Genomic DNA, 7,239 nt, shown 5'->3' with positions numbered 1-7,239 from the left:
AGCTTTTCTCCTATATTCGCAATATCCAGATTGCAATCTTAGTTTCTTGCTTGTTCTTCGTTTGCCTGCAGGAAACAGACCTTCGTTGTCAGGTTGATCGTGCTCCGGTGTGGTCAATAACCTCTCGGAGTTGGTTTAGCGATTGCTAAGGCGCGACGTCTTCGCACGTTCGTAGTCGGATCGTCAAAGTCGACTTCCTCCAAAACGATAGCCACCATCTCATCGAAAGACGGGACACCTTTGCCTCTATCAGTTGTTGCTGGATGGCCAAAAAAACAAAGCTTAATTAGTCTCTACAATACAATGGTTGGCTGGAAATTTCTTTTTACTTGTCCAGAGAAAATTATATCTACACTATGTGTATCAGTTCATGATATAATTTTTCATCAGTTCATAATTCTGTCATCTTATGATAGATAAAAATATACTAGTTTGGATCTTCATTAGTTTCTCAGTCTTCAGTCTCATTTTCTTCTTCAGTACGTCTTGTCCCTATGTCATTCTCAGTAATTGTTTAATATTAGCTATTCTAGTTATCATTCAGAGATAAGAGGTGAGTGTTTGGTGTTTCACTCCATCCGGCGGGGAGGCGCCTCGGCCGCTGTCCGATGGTCTGTCGGATGCTCGTGAATCCCGCCTCCATCAGCTCCACTTCACTAGAGCCGTCAGTCCGCAGGAGTAGGGGTAGCAAGTTCACCCGACGTCCGACGCCTTCTTCCATCTCTAAATATCTTGTTTTTTGAGTTCAGTTCTTCGTCACATGTTTCACTAGCTAAAATTGCATGGTGTTATGAAATTGCTTGCGGACTACTAGCTGAAATTGATTGACAAACAGAGCAAAAGGTTGTATCTTCATCTACTGTTTTTCAGATATTCGTCATATGCACGAGCACGACTATATTTGCTTGTTATGATCTAGTGGGCACCATTAACATTTTGATAGTCCGTCTGCAGGGCCCAAACCCACTATTGTGCAAGAAAAAGAAAGCAAAGCCCCAACCATCAGCTGCTCAATCATCAGGTAATTAATCAGCACTAAACATACATGTCTAATCCAATGTTGCGAAAGCAAGCTTGGAGTTGCCTGACTTATCTTGAGGTGTAGAACTGATAGTAACACGGAGAAGAGATAATGCAACAAAAATCTTAGATAGGGCAGTGAAGTCCATTGTGCATTCTGATTTGTTGTAGCTCCTGACATCATGGTTTATGTGTGCTGTAGGATTGATTTTTGTTTGGTTGTAATAGTAGTATACTAATTCTGTTCATGGAGGACACTTGAGTGGGTTGTCTATTTGATGATTTCAGTTACTACTCAACACCTGAATTCATAAACTGTCAATTTATTTTGAATTGAACTGATGTTGCTCTTGATTCAGACCTGTGGGGAGAAGACGGAACTAAAATGATTCAGTTCATCATTGGCACCCCTGTAAACCAAACAGTGAAGAACACACCCCCTGTACTTTTGCGCTTGTTCTTTCTATCTCCTAAATTCTATGCTTTCTGTGATGAGCATGCTTGGTACTATATAGATACTGCTGTAGTAGTTCTAATACAATATATTACAAGAATTCATTGACAAAAAAGGTGTCAGTTCATATATGTATGCAGCAACTGTTCTGATACTACTTCAGTAACCAAAAAAACACAAAAGTTCAACTATACTTGTACAAAATAGTTCATTATTTTATTCTATGACAGTCAAGAAAAACAGAAAAAAAGAGGTTCATTGTGTGATGAACAATAGTCCCAACAAGTGTGGTAGAGATGCAAAAAAGTGATAGCATAGTCGATGCTAGTTTTCAATCACTTTCTGAAGAAAACTGAAGTTGATCAGAGTACCTGAAGAATAATCTGTTAGTTCTCAAGTATGTGTAATGCTGCCATTTTACTGTGCATTTGATTCCATCGAGATGGATGTATTACAAGATATGGTTGTATTATTATGTTGAATAAAAATGCCATTTTGCTGCAACATTTTCTGGCAGCTCCTGTCAAGTTATACATGTATGTGAGGACCTTCTATGTAGTAAGTTCATTGTCGAGAAGTCAGGGACTTAGTAAAGAACGTGAACACCAAAAAACCATTAAAAACCCTAAACCTTATGTTAGGGGAGTTCAAGAAGTTCATGGCTAGCTGTCCGTGTTGTGTATTCTTATCAGTTCATAATCGAGAAGACATGTATTCTTATCAGTTTGTTTATCTAGCCGGTCGTGCTGTGTATTCTGGTCTGTTTGTGTGTGTATGTGTTGCCCTCGCGGTGTACGAGAGGCCGCCAGTGAGGAAGTCACCGATCTGGTCGAGGCATGCTGCTATTCTCTATTTCCGGTAGCACAAACATTTAAAAGTTCGAACACCAAACCCTGGTAAGTTCGTCTTGACAAAAACACATCTCTCATATTTGTTCCTTTTTCGTAGGTTGAAGTTAAAACAAGATGCACAAGTTCATCTTTTGTATGCTTTTCAGTTCATCCACTTCCCGATGGTGAGTCTGATTTCCTTTGTGTTTCCATCTTCATATAGCACAAACAAGTACTTGTCATTGTGCTTGAGAATGAGCACCATACTGTCACTTTGGTTAATGAATTTTGTAGAAAGTTCTCTGGGAATTTTAATGTAGAACTGTTGCTATCTTCGCATTATACAGATCATGCATGCTATCCAATGAGCCATCAATTGAAGCAATTTCGAATATAGAGAGGCAAATACACAGGATTCCCAACTAATAGATACTAATGTTCTTTTAGCACATTGCTAGTAGTTGTATCAGTTACCTTTCTTTTGGAGCTATGTAATTGATAAATAACAAAGAGGGAAAGCGCACCGTCACAACCGCTCGCCGCCCCCACGCGTGGTTGCTTTCCTCCTCCCGTGCGCGTATGCCACCTCAGCTGCTACAAATTCTTGTGTGGGCCGCCGTTCCTCACTCCGGCGTGTGTCACCACCGCCATGACCTCCCCCGGCCAGCCCCCACGGCCTGTCTCAATGGTGCCAGGCATGCTCTTGAGCCGGTCCAGAACCACCACGACGTCCAGCACCGTTCCCATATATATGTGAGGTGCTCGCGTGTTGGGGTGTTGCATCTACGGCGAGGTCGCCGTACTGCACCAGCTCCATGACACTAACCTCATCTCTGGTTTCTCTTCTATACGACCTATAATAGTTCTTCACTGGAGGTTCAACAAAATGACCAGCATCAGTTCATGCCTCCATCTTTCTTTTTCCTTTGTGCTTCTGAAGAGCTTCATTTTTTTTAGTTCAACTTTTGAATGCGTTTCAGTTCATCTACTTCCTGGTCGTCCTGTGTTAGCTAGATCAGTACTAGTGCTCAGCAGTACGACAAGTGGCAGTACTGATCAGTACGACTTACACAATACTATTACTGATCAGTAATATTCTTAATGTTAAAAGTAACATCCATATAGGAAAAATGCTTCTATTCTAACACACATTTTTTTTGGAAAAAAGAGCACTAGTACTGATGAGTCGTACTGACAAGGATGCCGGCAACCGGTGATGCTCCTCCCGCCGCCACTCTGCCTCCTTCTCGATGGGGCTACGCCGCCGCCGCGTGCAGGAAGTCCATCGCCTCCACCCCAGGCCGTTCAATGCCACCCGTCGTGGACGTGCTCCGCTCTAACGCCATGGCTTGCGATTCAGCGGCAAATAACGGAGCCTGCAGAAGGAGCCGCCGGGTCGGGGACCTCCAGTTCGTCAGTCCAACAAAAGGCTATAGAAAGTTGAGACTAGTTTGCATTAAGGTTAGCCCCTTTGTTTATTCATCAGTACAAGTTATTTAGTTCCACTTAGATTATGTTCAGCAAATTGCGTTCCTTCTGTGTTTGGCACAATTCGATGCTCACCCTGTATTGTGCTACTTCTTCCTGCTCACAGCAGGCATTGCGTCTTATTTGCCAGTGACAACAATCTTTACACAGCAGGCACGTTCTTGTTCATGCTGAAATTACGCCGTGAAAGAAGTCATCCCGTCTACTTCTCTAGGCCTAGAAATGCAACAAAAAAAGGAAAGGGAGGCATGCACGATCTCTTTGACCACGTCTTTTAACTGCACGATCCCTTCGTTACCTACTAGTACTCCCTAATTTCCAGGAATTTAGCGATCGTCAGGATATTTTACAGGATATTTTAATTGCTCGAGAGAAGGAGTTGTTTGCATGTGCCTTACATATTGGGATTGCATGCAAAAGCTAATACGCCTAACAATTTGGGAAGGAGGGAGTACTAAATTTACTTCAGTTCAAACTACCAATGGTAACGAGCTGTTCAATGTGGGGTTCGTGCAACATATAATGCAAAGTAGATAGGTGCAGGAAGAAAGGTACTTTATTTGATTTAGTTCTCCCATGATGCTTGTGTATTTCAATCCTCTAAGTTGCATTGCAAACGGCCAACAGTAGGGTTTTTCAATGCTTTTATTGGAATTTTCAATGTATAGTTGCATTTCTTTTGCATCTCCTCACTGATAGAAGAACCCTGCTACTACTTCTTGTTGGGAATGGTTTGACATGTATGTCACTGCCTAGTATCATAAATATCCTAGCTAAATAGATCATGATTTTCTCTCTTTCGCCTATGTCTCTTAGTGTGTTACCCCTTCCTCTTTTCATATAGCATATTCTGAACATCAGATGCTTTCAGAAATGTGTCGTGCAAGTCCAAGTATAACTGCTGCAGGAGTTCAAAAAATCTAACAATTTAAGCTCAACCTAATTTCAAAGAACTGTTTTCCTTCATAAATTGTATTTTTGTTAGTTTGTTGTCATGGACAGTACAGATTCACATTGCTGTGTAGTACGTGTGTCCATTGATGTGTTCGAATCCCTTCCGTTCACTTTGATTCCTACAGGTGGTTCAATGTGTCGAGCGGCAGCAGCACTTGATCCCTAGTGGTTGCCCGCGCAAGGAGGATACAGGGACGCTACAGTGTTGGAGGAGTCAGCACATGTAGTAGCTAGCTCAATAAAAGGTATTGTCATGTAGCTTTGGTCTTACCATTGTGGTTTGTTGATTTATTTTCTTGTGTTATTGCATGGGAAAATGAAAAAGAAAGGAGTTTTATTTTTACAATTGATGATGGGATTGCATGGTTTCATCCAGAAAAAAGTGTTATTGATAAACCAGCAGCAAGGATGATATGTTCATGAGCTGAGTCCACATGCTGTCATTTGCAAATCAATTTCTAAATGTGAGAATAAAAAAGCGAGACTCTGAGTGTTTGGTTTCATTGCACAAATAAAGTTCACATCCATGCCTTCTCAGACCTACATGTTCTACTTCTTATTTTAGTGACACACTCAGTTTAAGTTTCTTATTTTAGTTCAGTACAATTTCTAATTTTAGTTAAGTTCAGTACAATTTGTTCTATAAAATATAGTACAGCAAGCAATTCTATTGATCGTTTTCTGTTGATATGTGCCCAAGAAACAAGAGATTCTTATTGAGTACAAGCTCCAAGTTTGCAATATATATATGTTGTATGATATATATTCTGTTCCTGTAGGAGGTTCAAAGACTGCCGTGTAGCAAGTTCAAGAGTTTAGTTTTGTGAAAAAAGTGATTTCTTGGTTAATGCAATCCTCCTGTGGAAGCACTAAAACACGCTACTTGTTGAACTGATACCGAAGACAAGGAGCAGGACCAAGTGTGCTGGAAGTTTTTTTGAACCCATGTGCGGAGGCACTTTATTTTTCTGATAATTATTATTGTGTTCATGTGGGAAACTTCAAAAACATCTTGTTTAATAAGTTATTATTGAGCTAAAAATGGTATGGTTCATACATTCTCGTCGATCCCGTTGTAATCGTCCTTGTTTTTGTGAGTTTCCTGATGCAACTTTTGTGGTCAGTCCGGATGGAAGAAGGTGATTCGTCCTTGTTTTTGTGAGTTTCCTGATGCAACTTTTGTGGCCAGTTCGGATGGGAGAAGGTGATCCGTCCAAAGTGTAATTCTGTGACGTTGACGTCCAAGTTCTACAACTGATCTGTACAAACAAAAACGGAACAAAAACGGTGGTTCGTTCTACAAAGGAAAAATGGTTGAATTAAATATATTGATCAGTACAAGTTAAAAATGGTGGTCCGTTCGGAATAAAAGAAATGACAGAAATTCAACTTGAAAAAGTTCAAGCAAAAAAGAAACCACATGCAATTCAAATGGGAAAAGTACAAGTCGTAAAAAAAGAGAAGTCCAGAACACTTGTAAAAGTAGAAGTCGAATCGGGGGCGTCACAAGTTGGTATCAGAGCCGACTGCCTGTAGTATCCCCCTTTCCAACTCCTTGGCCGAAGTTGAGTCTAGTCTTTGAAAGAACATTTTTACTAACATGGCTGTGTGGCTTATGGGCCCACGTCGCCAATTGGGTGGTATTAGGATCTTTTACTCCTCGAACTTTACTCTGGGACTCTCATCCCTCTTCTATTCGGGTTAAATGATTTTGCTAACTCTAACAATAGGATCTTGTGATCACATCCATCCGGAGATTCGTCTTACGCCTTTCTTGAATTGAGGGCCAGGATCTGCTTCACATTGTTCACGGGCCGCAGGATCCTTTTATCGAGGGCACCCTGCATCGTCCCCTGCAGATTCCTTGCTCTAATGGTTTTCTCCGACGTTGATGTAGCCTTTGCTATGTCTCGTTGTTGTATCCCTCCATCGCGTGCAAGCGTGCCGCCTAGTATGTCTAGGATGATTCTCTTGTCCAAACTCATGCTAACAACGTGTAAATGGCTCTGTATATGTATATGTATGTCTTTAATGACTGCTGATTTGTACATACTGCGCCTTTGCTCATTGTTCAAGTTACATCATGAATGACTCCATACACCTGCTTGCTACCTCTTGAGCACTCCGTTGGTTTTCCCTTGAAGAGGAAAGGGTGATGCAGTAAAGTAGCGTAAGTATTTCCCTCAGTTTTTGAAAACCAAGGTATCAATCCAGTAGGAGGCTACGCGCGAGTCCCTCGCACCTACACAAACAAATAAATCCTCGCAACCAACGCGATAAGGGGTTGTCAATCCCTACACGGTCACTTACGAGAGTGAGATCTGATAGATATGATAGGATAATATTTTTGGTATTTTTATAATAAAGATGCAAAGTAAAATAAAAGCAACGGAAATAACTAAGTGTTGGAAGATTAATATGATGAAGATAGACCCGGGGGCCATATGTTTCACTAGTGGCTTCTCTCAAGAGCATAAGTATTTTACGGTGGGT

General features: G+C 41.1%; 1 long non-coding RNA gene across 2 annotated transcripts; it reads left to right on the top strand.

The window, feature by feature from the left end:
* The first annotated feature begins 540 nt into the window (after positions 1-540).
* LOC109757908 (uncharacterized) lies at positions 541-5,931 on the top strand. 2 transcript variants are annotated; one of them, XR_006669995.2, is made up of 6 exons: positions 541-1,021; positions 1,380-2,351; positions 2,423-2,489; positions 3,473-3,765; positions 4,872-4,991; positions 5,526-5,931. It is a non-coding gene; the product is annotated as an uncharacterized lncRNA (long non-coding RNA). The 2 variants fall into 2 exon arrangements; XR_005767977.3 differs by having other exon boundaries at positions 1,380-2,489; positions 5,526-5,928.
* Positions 5,932-7,239: the final 1,308 nt, after the last annotated feature.

This window comes from Aegilops tauschii, chromosome 2, assembly GCF_002575655.3.
Source record: "Aegilops tauschii subsp. strangulata cultivar AL8/78 chromosome 2, Aet v6.0, whole genome shotgun sequence".
In the NCBI taxonomy this organism is placed as follows: Eukaryota; Viridiplantae; Streptophyta; class Magnoliopsida; order Poales; family Poaceae; genus Aegilops; species Aegilops tauschii.
The sequence above is the reverse complement of the archived record's forward strand: the minus strand, read 5'-3'. Positions and strand labels throughout refer to the sequence as shown.